General features: G+C 39.8%; 1 protein-coding gene and 1 pseudogene across 2 annotated transcripts in view; one reads left to right on the top strand and one right to left on the bottom strand.

The window, feature by feature from the left end:
* The window catches only part of NAGLU (N-acetyl-alpha-glucosaminidase), a 369,580-nt gene that overhangs the window by 243,667 nt on the left and 110,919 nt on the right, over positions 1-14,994 (bottom strand). The window lies entirely within an intron of this gene.
* On the top strand, positions 676-2,066 carry LOC309566574 (piggyBac transposable element-derived protein 4-like; annotated as a pseudogene). The gene has a single exon. The product of its transcript is annotated as a piggyBac transposable element-derived protein 4-like (transcript).

Raw genomic sequence — 14,994 nt, 5'->3', positions numbered from 1 at the left:
TACGTTATTTTTGTACTGTATTTCAGTTTTAAGTGGGGTTTCTTTGTTTTTAATTGAAATTCAGCATTTAGGGAGGTTTTTACAGGATTATTGCGGTTGTTTTCTCGCTAACCTTGTCTTTTTTGTTCAAATTTAGCATCTACATATCCAACCCATCTGTATTTTGTGTTTTATTTCTGTTTTCGGGGGTAATTATTTTGTTTTATAACGGTTCTGTTTTTTTTGTAAGCATTTGTGTTTAACCCTCCTCTTGCGTTAGGGTCAGAACGACCCGTTTTCAGGTTTTGAATGTCTATAAGTATCACATAAATTTGTTTATTGCATCAAGATTTTTTTACTTTGTCAGGAACCTCTATTTAAACAATGTAATAGAAAAATAATCCTTTTCACTAAATTATAAAATACTGTGGTGAAAATTAAGACGTTTATGGTGTTAGGGTCAATTCTGACCCAGTTATAATATAGGATTATAGGACACTAATAAGTGCCAAAACTGAAATCATAAACACTCTCTCTGCTTAGTAACACTGACAGCCAATCACCTCTCAACCCTGTGAGCTGTAGTTAGGGAGGGGCCTATCTCTTTACCTGCATGTCTGCTTCTCTAAATAAAGTAAAGAAACATAGGACCAATGCATTTCAGAGTTGCTAACTTGCAGAGTAATCATCTCCAATATGCAGCATGCAAGAGTGAGAAGATTTACAGGAAGCCAAATACTGGATTATATCTTGGATGAAAATGAGGCAGAGGACACAGAGAAGCATAGCGATATGGATGAGCAGGTTTCTGAGGCAGAAGATGAAGTAGAGTATCAACCAGAATACACAGACACATCTGATGAGTCTGATGAGGAGGCCACCAGTGCTGAACCTGCTGCTATTCCTGCTGAAATATTCAAATCCAAAAGTGGTAATATCTGTTGGGAGTTCAGAACCTCCTGACTTACATGGCAGGGCAGCTGCTGCAGATGTAATCAAAATGACCACTGGGATCACAAGGTTCGCTGTGACGAGAGTAAGTGACATCAAAACATGTTTTGAACTGTTCATGCCATTGTCACTAAAAAAAGTGATCATTGCAATGACAAACCTTGAAGGAAAAAAAGTCCATGGCAACATGTGGAATGACATAAATGAGGAATGCCTAGATGCTTATATTGGTGTTCTTCTTGCTGGAGTGTACAGATCCTATAATGAGGCCACTGATAGTCTCTGGGACAAGTCAAGAGGCAGATATATCTTCCCAGCAACAATGTCACTTCACACCTTTCGAATGATATCAAGATTTTTCAGATTTAACAACAGAGATACTAGAGCAAAATCTGACAAGCTTGCTCCCATAAGGGATGGCTGGGAGAAATGGGTTCAGCTCCTTCCACTAGTGTTTAACCCTGGGTCTCAGGTAACAGTAGATGAACGTTTGATCCCTTTCCGTGGAAATTGCCCCTTCCGGCAGTATATGCTAGGTAAGCCAGGCAAATACGGCATAAAAAGCTGGGCAGCCTGTGATGCAAAAACACGCTATGCATGGAACCTACAGATTTACACCGGCAAACCTGAAATTGGCATCCCTGAGAAAAAAAAAAGGACAACGTGTAGTCCTTGATTTGATTACTGGACTGCGGGGGGTCACAATATCACGTGTGACAATTTTTGTACCAGCTATGACCTTGGACAAGAACTTCTCAGGAGGAAACTCACCAAGGGTAGGCACAATAAAAAAAAAAAAAAACCCTGAGCTGCACACTGAAATTTTGCAGGTGAAGGACAGAGCTCCACTTTCTTCAAAATTTGCTTTTACAGACACAACCACTGTTGTTTCATATTGTCCACAAAAAAATAAAAATATGATACTTATGTCCACTTTTCACAAAGATGCAGCTGTGTCATCAAGAAGTGACAAAAAGCCCACAATTATCCTGGATTACAATAAAAACAAAGGAGGAGTGGACAACCTGGACAAGCTGACTGCTACCTATACTTGTCAGCGAATGACCAGGAGATGGCCAATAGCTGTGTTTTCTAAAATCCTAGATGTGTCTGCATACAATGCATTTGTGTTATGAACCCACATCCACCCAGGTTGGAACACAAAAAAAATAACAAGTGGAGAATAATTCTCAAGGAGCTAGGAAGTTCCCTTGTCAAGTCACACATTGAGCAAAGGAAACAGGTGTCTCGAGATCCAGTCGCTGCAGCCATGATCAGACAGATGCAGAGTTCATCAAGCACTCCATCCACACCATCAACAACACAAAGAGAATCAGTGCCAGCATCCTCATCATCATTTAGCCTTGCCTCAACATCAACCAGCACAGCCACAGCCACAACTCCAGTGATGCCATCTGATTCTAAAAGAAAGAGGTGTCAGGTCTGCCCCAGCAATAAGGACAGAAAGACACACATTATGCTTCCACTGTAAAAAATATATCTGCAAAGAACATGCTAAAGGTGTCAGCTTTTGCCACACATGCATCTAAAAAACACCCACACAAACACATGCAAGTTCTTGCACAAAGATGCTTTGAAACTAGTACTTCATTTCTATTGGTTTGCCTTGCTTGATTGTGTGTTGTTTGTTTGACCTTGCAAGTCTACATTTTGTATTATTACTTGCTTTTCATTGTTTATGAACGTTTTATGTTAGAAAAAAAAAATGACTTTTGGCTATTTTCTTGAAGTAAATAATACATGGGTCAAAATTGACCCTAACACCATCAATGTTATTATAGTTGATGTTATTAAAATAAAAATATAAAAAAAAAAAAATTAAGAGATGTGTTCAAATACTCCTCAGCAACATTCTCGTGACATAACAACCTTTTATTTACTTATAATATTCTATTGAGGTTTATTTTACCATTTTTTAAATCTGAAAATGAGAGGTATGCTATCAAAAGAAAGGTCTAAGGGGTCACACCAAAAATATTAAAACCAATCTTTTCAAGGATAAAGAAGCCTAACAAGGTAACCAAGAGGTAAAAACAAATTGGATGATAAATAATTGTTCAGAGGGTATTTTATGGCTGATTTAAGATGCGGGTCAAAACCGACCTGTTAACATCATGGATAGTAAGAGAAAGCTAACATGAGAGGAGGGTTAAGCTGTTATAGTGTATTTTGTCCCATTTTTGTTGTGTAACTAAGTTTTCTAAGGATAGATTACAGTGTGGAGCGTAACTGATCCATTCTTATATTGGATTCAGTTTTCAGTTAGAATTGGGTTTGTTTTGTGCTGAGTTGGGGTTATTTCTCACAGAGGTAGTGTTTTCGGTACTGCAGGTTGGGTTTTAGGTAGAGAGGTTATACCCTCCAATGTGCAATCAGAAACCGGCATCTCAATATAATTTTTTAGTGTAACATCAAGAAATAGACTGAAGCCAAGGTTTGTATACTGAGGACTTTCATTGTGCTTTCGGGGGTTGGTTGGCTGCACGAATTAGGTCAAAACGAATGTGTGGATTTGTTTCAGCCTTCAACGTGTGAGTAGATACTGAAATCCACCCCACATTTGGCCGTGTAAAATAATCCGAGTTGGGGAGCATGTGGGGGTTGATGAGCTGTATAGCCGTACAAAGCCACCGGGTTGAGGTTTTCTAGCTGACCGACGGAGGGCCGTGTACAATAATCGGAGTCCAGGAGCAACCTGACACTGTCAAAGGAGGCACCTGGCAGTGTTGCTCCTAAACCAGGTGCGAAGGAGCGATTTGAATCGTCATGGGCAATGGACCTTCCATGCAAGTGGGGGGGAACGCGGGCCCCCCAAAATAGCCAAACAGCTTCGCTGTACATGGAGTCTGCGTTTGGGGCTCAGGCAATCAAACACCTCAGGAAGTGGCATAAGTGATCAAAGGGAACCGGTTTGTGCATCGTTTTGGAAGGTATCTTTGCTGTCTAGAGATGGGAGAAGTTCATTAATGAATTTAGGACTAGACTCCAAACAACAAAGATGTTAGACGTAGCACAATTGTGGCTTCAGAGATAAGGTGATTTCTGTCTGGTAGAACCGCATTATATACATTTGCCTGATGAGCTAGCCGAGTTAAGCAATCCGGTGAGGGAAGAAGAGGAAGCTTTTTCTGGGCTAACTTTACTTGATAAGCCAGATCCGCTGACACTGTACCTACAGTCAGGGCCATAAATATTGGAACATCAACACAATTCTAATCTTTTTGGCTCTTTAATGGATTTGAAATGAAACAAACAAGACATGCTTTAACTGCAGACTTTCAGCTTTAATTTGAGGGTATTTACATCCAAATCAGGTGAAATGTGTAGGAATTCCAAGTTTGTATATGTGCCTCACACTTTTTAAGGGACCAAAAGTAATGGGACAATTGGCTGCTTAGCTGTTCCATGGCCAGGTGTGTGTTATTCCCTCATTATCCCATTTACAAGGAGCAGATAAAAAGGTCCAGAGTTAATTTCAAGTGTGCTATTTGCATTTGGAATCTGTTGCTGTCAACTCTCAATATGAGATCCAAAAAGCTGTCACTATCAGCGAAGCAAGCCATCATTAGGCTGAAAAAAACAAAACAAACCCATCAGAGAGATAGCAAAAACATGAGGTGTGGCCAAATCAACTGTTTGGAACATCCTTAAAAAAGAAAGAGCGCACCGGAAGACAACTGTGGTGGATGACCGAAGAATTCTTTCCCTGGTGAAGAAAACACCCTTCACAACAGTTGGCCAGATCAAGAACACTTTCCAGGAGGTAGGTGTATGTGTGTCAAAGTCAACAATCAAGAGAAGACTTCACCAGAGTGAATACAGAGGGTTCACCACAAGATGTAAACCATTGGTGAGCCTCAAAAAAAAGGAAGGCCAGATTAGAGTTTGCCAAACAACATCTAAAAAAGCCTTCAGAGTTCTGGAACAACATCCTATGGACAGTGGAGACCAAGATCAACTTGTACCAGAGTGATGGGAAGAGAAAAGTATGGAGAAGGAAAGGAACTGCTCATGATCCAAAGCATACCACCTTATCAGTGAAGCATGGTGGTGGTAGTGTCATGGCGTGGGCATGTATGGTTGCCAATTGAACTGGTTCTCTTGTATTTATTGATGATGTGACTGCTGACAAAAGCAGCAGGATGAATTCTGAAGTGTTTCGGGCAATATTATCTGCTCATATAGAAGGTCATGGCCTGATCGGCTCTGTCCACACCTCCCATTGTTTTGTTATAGTCAATTACGACCTGTGGTTTCAGCACATCAGTCCCACGTTTTGTATGGACCGTGGCAGTGGAGGTAGTGTGAACAGTGCTCATAAGACACACATCCTTCTTGTCTCTCCATCTCATTGCCATCATCTTTCCCTTCTGCCAGGCAACCATTTCTCCGGTTTTTAGTTTTTTTTTGGCAAAAAAAGATGGCATGTCTCGACGGTTAGGCCGAACGGTACCATATGCGTCGGTTCTATTTTGTAGCAAAACATCATATAGTTCCGGGGAGGTATAGAAGTTGTCCGTCGTCAAACAATATCCCTGGTTTAGCAAGGGGTCAAGAAGTGTCAGGACGGATGATGTGGCAATCCCATAGTTGCTGTACCTGGGGTCGAATTTAGTGCCTTTGCCGGTGTAAATGATGGAATTCCATATGTACCCCGTGGATGACTCGCAGAGCATATATGTTTTGATGCCAAACCGCGCTCTTTTTGATGCGATGTACTGAATCCAACTTAGGCGACCCTTGTAGGCCATCAAACTCTCATCCACGCTGATGTCCCTTTCTGGCACGTAGGTCCGCTGGAAATTTCCCACAATAAGTTGCCATACCTCCCAGATCTTTTTCAGTTTGGGGCAGGATGCGTGGCCTCATCAAATTCCTCATTGTTTGTGAAGTGGAAATACTTCATAATCAGGGAGAAGTGATACTCAGACATCACGGTCCCAAAGAACGGTGTGGCCAGTAACCTTTTGGTGGTCCAGTACCATTTTTGGAATGGTTTCCCCACCAACCCCTGAAGAAAGAGGAGTCCCATAAAGAGCCACATGTCCTCTTTCGTTACCGGTTCCCACCTTCTGCTTCGGGAAAGCCTGGCATGCAGCGTTGCGGATTGCTGCTGTTGGTAGCAATTCGTCTCGGCGACAATTAATTCAATTACCTCCTCAGTGAGGAATAATTGCAGGTAGGCCAGAGGATTGTCACGCTCGACATCTACCTTCATCCCAGGTGATCAGGTGAAGGGGAATCTTGGGGGCGCTACCTGGTCCGCATCGCAATCAATAGCGCACCAAGTGCGCACATCGCTGAGGTCAGGGTCATCGCCGTTCTCACTTGCCAGATCCGTGTCAGTGTCAGTGTCGGACGACAAATCACCGCATGACTCGCTATCGCTCACTTCCGCGAGCACCTCTGGGTCGCTGTCGCTGTCACTCAGCTGGTCCAAAAGCGGTTTAGACTGGCGCTTTTTTGATGCCATAATATATTTATTTTTTTTTGGGCACAAATCACAAGTTTACTGAAGAGAGGGGCACTGTAATGTCAGATCTGAGGTGATCTGTGGTGATACAGTGTTATCCTATCAGATTACAGTGTATCACCTCTTTTATTTTGTTTCACTTTCAAAACTCCCGCCCAGTTCCGCTCCCGTGCGCCGCCTCTGCTCGCAGGGAACGGAACCAGGAAGTCAGATGCCGGTCACCCGGCGATCGGAGCGAAGGACATCGCTGGATCGCCGGGACAAGGTAAGTGGAATGCTTCTGGGAGCCAAGGGAGGCTCCGCTGGCACTCTGCAACTCTACCCCGAGCGTGACTCGGGGTTACCGCTCTTGATATGAAAATTCAACCCAGAGTCACGCTCGGGATTACCGCCTAGGAGGTTAAGGGAAAGAAGTGGAATGTTATGCAATGGCTAAGTCAATCACCTGACCTGAATCTGATTGAGCATGCATTTCACTTGCTGAAGACAAAACTGAAGGGAAAATGCCCCAAGAACAAGCAGGAACTAAAGACCCTTGCAGTAGAGGCCTGGCAGAGCATCACCAGGAATGAAACCCAGCGTCTGGTGATGTCTATGCATTCCAGGACTTCAGGCTGTAATTGACTGCAAGGATTTGCAACCATTAAAAAGTGAAAGTTTGATTTATGATTGTTAATCTGTCCCATTACTTTTGGTCCTATCAGAATTATTGAGGGATATTAAATATTAAATAAAGGAAATACATCATATCTAGAAATTTTGAGCAGTGGCATCCATATTGTAGAAGGTCGCTGAAAGTTCAAACCTCCTTTTAGGCTCCATTCACACCTGGGCATTTTTGAGTGTTTTTCAGCTCCAAAAACGCTAAAAAAAAAACGTTCCAAAACGCCCAACAAGTAAAACCCCATTCATTTAAATGGCCCCTGTTCACATCAGAGCATTTTGCAAAACGCCTGTAGCTGAAAAAAGTACATGAGCTTCTTTTTGGGCTGATTACCATCGTTTTTGATAGATGTCAATTAAAAACGCCTGAAAAAAAGGCCTGAAAATCGCAGTAAAATCGCGGTAAAAATCGTTGTAAAAAATCGCGGTAAAAAAACGCTACGCTCAAGTGTAAATGCAGCCTTAGGAAAGGTGTCTATTCAAGAAAAGTTTCAACAGACATGCTGTGTTGACCTAAGGTAATAAATAAATAGTCTGTTTATCTTTCTTTAAGATAAAGTCTAGCTGACGCTATACCAGGATAATCTTGTCTGTGTGGTAGTCATAAACCCTGGTCAGTATTTTTTTTTTTTTGTGTTTAGACCCATTTAAAAAAATAAGATTTAATGATATATTATAATCCTATGTAAAATAATATTAACAATGAAGTATATATATATATATATATATATATATATATATATATATATGAATAACATACATAGATGTTTAGGAAAACGTTACATATGATATTTTGTTTCATTAACTGATTTTGATGACTTATCATTGCAGGTTAGAAAGATTTCAGTAAACTTTCGTAATTGGTAAAATATCATAAAACTGTTTTTGGCCTTGCCTGAAGTCTGGTCTAGAAGGTCGGGGATTATAGGCTCTTTGTCAACACAAGGTTCAAAGTTTAATTGTTATATTTTATATCCTGAATATAAGAGTAATACAATACTGCCCCTAGTGATTGTTTCATTTTAATTGCAGTCATTGATTATAGAAATCAGATCCTTCTAGTGACATAGAATTTATATGATAATGAGATCCCCACCCACACTGCTGGGGGCATAAAAGGTTCTTGTCAGCTAGAGGGGGGAGGAAGGACAGAGGACTGGAGAGATCGTAAGAAAAGTCAGATGCTATGAGACACTGAGGGTGACATTTGACCCTGTAAGCCAAGACAGCGTGACATCTCAGATAATAAGACTTGGCTGGTAAAGTATATTCCTATTTTTCCTACAAACAGTTTGATCTGCTTTAATTAGATGCACCTAACTGATCCATCATTGAAACTGTTTGTATCAAGATTTGAATTTGTGACCATTCTAACTGCAGTATGATTGGTTTAATTTTCTTTTCTTGAAATTGCAAGCAATTTTGGCTTTAGTATATGGTTCAGTTGTGATGTATTCTTTATGGTAGATTAACTAAATAGAAACATATTTTACCAAAACAAATCTGGACTTTTTGAGGCATGGTGCAACAATGTTGATCCATGCAACTTTATTTAAAACATAGGAATTGAACATCTGTTAGATGAGAGAAAAGTCAAGTGTCACATCTGTCATGTCGGTTGCCATATTTTATGTCTTCCTGGTAGACTATTAATCATTCTCTAAAAAGTCTTTGGTTATAATCATTTTATTATTCTGAGACAAAATTCTTTGATTTTATTCTCATACTACCTGTGTGAATTTTTCATTGAATTTTATTCTAACTTTGTGTTTATCATCAATTATATTTTGACATTTTATCTTGCACTTAAGTATTCAATAAATAGATGTATTTTTGCACAGAAATTGTATGATCCTTATCTTCAGTTTAGTGTCACTTAAAACGATCTTGCATTTTGTTGATTTATGGAAATAAGTTCAGAATCTCCTACTTACAGATCTTTGCTTATTTGCATAGATAGACACTGTTATATCAGAGCAGTATAAACATTCTGACATAATTGGAGGCCCGAGCGCGAGATAAGTACCTAGTGAAATAAGGGTTATAATTGTGCAGAATATATATTTTATTGCCATTCACATTAATTCATTGTGGTTATTGTTGGTTACCATATTGAACATGGCTGAATCTGTAGGTCTGTCAGATGAATTACTTCCCTTTGGCACAGAAACAGAACTAGAACCAGAACCGGAAATGGGTATGCACAATAAACAGACTAGAGAAAAGGTCAAATTTAATGTGATGTCTTATGTAAGAGATAGATTGGATGTTAAAGATGAACTCAATAGTTGGGTAGTTGAAATGAAACAAAGAATTGCAGGATATGTAAATGATATCTGGAGCAAAGAATCATGGGTAGCTTTATTCTTTTGTCAGATTGCTGATGCTAGAAATAAGAAAGATAAAGATGGACTGATATATAGATCATGGCCAGTATTTCTTTACACAATTGATGCATTAGCTGCTCAATTGAACAAGTTTCAAAATGAACTGAGATCTCAGGCTAAGCTTGTTGAACAGTCACAACAAACAATTCGTGAGTATAGAAATCAAGCTAAAAATTTGTTTGATGAAAATAAGAAATTGACTGATCACATAGGTCATCAAGAGCAAAGCAATCAGACCAAAGAAATATTCGATACTCTAAGAAAAGAACTGAGTCAAAAACATAGTGAATTGGTAACATGCGACAGACAGAGGACTGCTTTAAAAATAGAATGTGATGGGTTGAAATTTTCTAAAGAATTAATGCAACAGGAGTTAGAGGATTCGGCTTAGCTGTACCCAATGCTGGAAAAACAAACCAGTAGGAAAAGGTTACACCTTCTATTCGGAAGGGAGAAAATGGCCCTAAAATTTTGAGCCGAACATCTGCCGAACATAATGTTTTTAAACGTCCCATAAATACTCAAATGTCAGATTCTGAGAGTGACTCCAATAACCCATTTGAGGAAGAGATATTTAGACCAAAAAGACATTCTCTTCCCAAAGCAAATTCAACCTTACCTCCTAAACGGTCTCAGAGAAGTGAAAGAAAGACTTCTCAACCTGTTTGTGATAGCCCAAAAGTGATAAAATTCTTAAAAGAAACAGTAGGTCTGTTTACCAAGAAAGGTTCCCCTTCTATTATTAATCATTTAGAAGCCTATGAAGAGGCTATGCTGACCCTAAATTTAAATCATGACAGGCAGAAGATCCAATTTATTTCATGGGTGTTTGAATCAAGCTACAGGTTTTTCTTTAATTCCCTACGAGATATAGGTATAAATACCTGGTCTGAAGTTGTTTCAGAAGTAAAAACTGAATTTGGTCCTTATCAAACAGCCACGGCTGCTAGGAAGGCCATGTTTACTTTGAAATGTCGGCCAAATCAAAGCCATAGGGAATTTTTGTCCATTCTCAAAAATTCCTATAGCTTGGCTGAGGAAAATCCCCAGTTTGATAACCATGAATTTAGCCAACTGTTCTACGATGCTCTGCCAAATAAAATCAAAATTTTTCTGGCCCGGGAATATAATCCTGAATGGGGTCTAGAGTGGTTACTATCAGAAAGTACAATCCTTTTTGCTGTGTTGCAAACTAGTGAGGAGACTCAGGATAAGAGGTTTAAAAAGCCAAATAATGAAATTGCTGAGGTTCATAATAAAAGAGATGAGGGATACTTTGAAGCCCCAAAAAGGAGTTATGCAGATGTGGTTTAAGACCCCAATACTCCCAAAATAAATAAGGCTAAACCCCATCCAGATGATAAAAAGGGTCCAGTCATTGATAGCGCACCAGATAAAAAGCATCAATGGGTAAAAAGATGCAATCCTCCATTCATAAGATACCCGAGAGGTAAGTATAGGAATTATGAAAATAGCCCTAAAGAAAATCAAAATAATTGTTCTGGATCAGAAGGTTCTGACAAGTCTCAGACTGCTAATTCCGAAAATCCAGCCCCCAGTGGTCACTGGAAAAATAGTATTAATCTTTATGATAGAATGGATCAGATGCAGAACCAAGTGGGAGTTATGGCAGAACAGATGGAAAAAATATCCCAGCTTCTCGGTAACAAATCCAACAATCCTTTTTTAGGACCGAATGCTGCAGAAAGCAACCCACAATAACAGAAGTTTCCAGTCATGTAAATACCTGTACTGTATCAATTCCTAGAAGTGAAATCATTGAACCTGTTGTTTGTATGCCTGAAAAGAATTTAACCCTTCTAATGCCAGATGGCAAGGAGGAAGGGCAACTTGTCTGTGATTCTATTTTGCAGCCTTCCAAAACTTCTTCTGTGAAACTAACAGGCACGCACTCTTGTGTGAAAAAGGAAGGGGGGTCGCGGAGTAAGACACAGCATAACATTCTTTTCACTGATCATTCCAAATATTTGTGTTCACTACAGGAAATTGATGACAGGTATTATCTGGAAATCAAATTGCATAATGATTTACCACAAATAATGGCTTTATTGGATACAGGTAGTCATGCAACTATATTATCTCAGAAATATTTTCAACAAATCCAGGATTTATCTTCTGAGAAATACAAACTGAAAAGTTTTAAAGCTAACCTCATAAGTGTTTCAGGCACTGCTTTAAAAGGTCAGAGGAGAAGCTTGGTTGCCCATCAACTTGGGAATTAAAATAATTTACCATCCCACATTGATAGTTGATTTGCCCTATGATCGTTTGATTATTGGCATAGATCTCCTTAAGAGGTTGAATCCCATTATGGATTTCATCAATAAGGTTATTTGGTCCCAAGCAAAAATGCCCATTAATTATGAGCACTCCCAGTCCTATCGCAGTGAACGTAACTGCCATGTGATTGAAGAAAGACCGGACTCTATTGAGATCCATTTCAGGAATTCCCAAATTCCAGACATCTCATTCCTACAAGCCACTCCCACCTGTACAGTTGGTGGACAGGAGGACAACACCATATGTGTGTCCCCTGAAAGAGTTAAAACTGTTTGTTTGGAAAGTGATGTTCTGATCATTCACCTTCATCCCGGAGATCCTGTCCCTACTGGTTTTAGTGATCATACACAATTCTTAGCAGGAATTGAAAAGGTGAATGACATGTTCTTTGCCCTACAGGTTAATGACCTGGGAAGAACTAAAAGGGCTAAACTGGATCTGCGCCAGGAACACAGTTACATTAGTAGGGATCTGCTAAAACAAGTGGCCGATCCTAAAGTAATTAGGTATCCTAACCCTCAAGATAACTGGGTCCATGAATTGGATGATAACTCTGGTAGTCACAATGTCATTGCAAGATGCCTGTTATCTATTTCCATAGGGGGTAAAACAGCCACTCATTTATTCCTGGTACTCAATGAGCCGAGGTGTCAAATGTACATTGGCAACGATATATTACATCGGTTTGCCATACACGTGGATGTGGTGAATTCCATATTGTGGACTAGATTAAAAGAGAATCCATGGGCGTTCATGAATGAATATGAGGCCCTCAGATCATCCCAGATACTGCCATATGCAGTAAAGGTATTTGTACCACAAAATGTTGTCATTCCTCCAGGTTCCGATAATTTCCTATTACCTATTCAGGTTCCAAAAGGCCAAAAATTAAAGAACCTTGATGCATTAATATGCCTCTCAAATAGGATGCAACAACTGGCAATTTCAGTAAGTCATATCTCCATGGTAAATATTCACCAATCCAAAACTAAATTAATTGTCAACAACAGTACTCCCAATTAAATCCATTTGTCAAAAGACACTGTAATTGGTCTGGCCTTAGATTGAGATTATTATACTTTTGGATTTCAAAATGTGGTCATCGGCCTAATTCCTGAACAATATCTCACCGAGGAGCAGATGGTCGAACAAACATTTAATTCTTCTCCTGAAGGATTGTTCACCATTAATTCAATTTATCCTTTTGATCCTGAAAAAGGTACCTGCCAGGTGGAGGAATTTTCCCTTACCTTTGATCAGCCACTTAATGAGCAGGAAGCAAAGGAATATGGTGGGTCTATCAATGAGACTACTAAGCCAAGTCATGACCTCACTGACAAACTTGAAGAAGCCTATGTGAAATAGGTAAACCTGAAGCTTTTCCAGGGTTTTTAGAAATGGTCCAACAGGAAATCTCTTTAGCCGATGGATGCTCTAATGACTCAGAGCGCCAAAGATTAAAAGAAGTTCTCCTGGAATGTCAGGATATCTTTGCTAAAGATTCCTATGATTGTGGTCTAACAGACATACACATTGCTAGGATTCAAACTGATCCAGAGGCACCTCCCGTTTATGTCAAGCAATATTGTCTTCCACTAGCTTGTTACGATTAGCTAGCGGAAATAATAAAGAATCTCAAGGAGAGAGGCATTATAAGATCGGTGCACAGTTCTTATAATAATCCTATCCTTGGTATCCTTAAACCGAATGGTCAATGGCGTTTGTATGCTGATCTCAGACAGCTCAATAAGCGTGTATATATGTCCGGCTGGCCCGTGCCATATATTGACCAATGCTTGGCACAAATGCAAGGAGCCAAAATTTTCACTGCACTGGATTGTGCCCAAGGCTATTGGACCATCAAGGGAAGTCCTGAAGACCAATATAAACTAGCATTTACGTTTGGGAAGGAACAATTTACCTGGAATCGTATGCCGTTTGGCTATATAAATGTAGGTCATGAATTTGCTGTATTTTTGCATAAGGCGATGCCTGATGCTACAGAAAGGGGAAATTTGACATATGTGGATGACATTTTGTTGAAAAGCCCCTCCTTTGAACAGCATATCCAAGAGATTAGGCATGTGCTTAACCAGTTGAGAGAGGCAGGTGTTAAAATTCCATTGCAGAAAGCCCAGTGGTGTCGTACCAAGGTAAACTTCTTGGGACATGAGGTCACTTCCGAAGGCCTTAATCCTCAAAAGAAGAAGGTAGATGCTGTGTTGAAATCTAAAACACCTATCAATGTCAGTGAATTGAGATCATTTTTGGGTATGATGAATTATTCACGTAAGTTTATTGATAATTATGCAGAAATCAGTAAACAATTGTTGACATTGCTCAAGAAGGATGTACCATGGACATGGGGGGGGAGACCAGGAACAATCCATAGTTGAACTTAAAAGGAGACTCACCCAAGCCCCATGTCTCATATATCCAAAGGGGGGTAAACCCTTTTATCTGGAAACTGGTTTTACAAATCTCAGCATTAGTGCTGTATTGTGTCAAAAACAAGACAAATTAAACAAGGTCATCGCATATGCCAGCAAGGCCCTGTCACCTGTAGAGGTAAAATTTATTGACAGTGAAAAAGCCCTATTAGCCACAGTCTGGGCCCTTCAAAACTTCAGAAGTTATATTCAGGGTGAGAAAATCATCGTTGAAACGGCACACCAACCACTACAATATTTACAAAGTGACAAAATAAGAGATGGCAATTTGTCCAATAGCAGAATAACTGCATGGACGTTATCCTTACAAGGTTGGCCATTAGAAATTCGGTATAAACAAAATAAAAAGAGTCCAGTAGCTCAAGGACTTGGCGAACTTCATGATTGTGTGGCTCATTTTCATAAAGAGGAGCCAATAGAGGATTTCTTAGAGGAACAAATCTCTTCCCCTTACAAAGCATACAATGAGGATTACTGTCCTTTACTTCCATGTGTGTATATTGATGGTTGTGCTTATCACACCATCGCAGGGGAGAAGAGAAAACTAGTAGCAGGTATTGGAATCGCTTGGACCAGTGGATTTCCAGACATTTCAGTAGGGTATAGCATTGGTGCTAAGAGCAGCCAAGTGGCCGAATTAGCAGCTGTATACAAAACTGTTCAAATTGCTATAGAGCACAACATCACAGAATTTGTTATAGTCACCGATTCCAATTATGTACGTAATCGTTTTGTTAAAGCGGAGTTCCGGGCACAAAATCAATATTTT

The sequence above is a fragment of the Pelophylax lessonae genome (assembly GCF_965119305.1).
Source record: "Pelophylax lessonae genome assembly, chromosome: 11".
NCBI classification, from domain to species: domain Eukaryota; kingdom Metazoa; phylum Chordata; class Amphibia; order Anura; family Ranidae; genus Pelophylax; species Pelophylax lessonae.
This window is presented reverse-complemented; position numbering and strand designations above follow the sequence as displayed.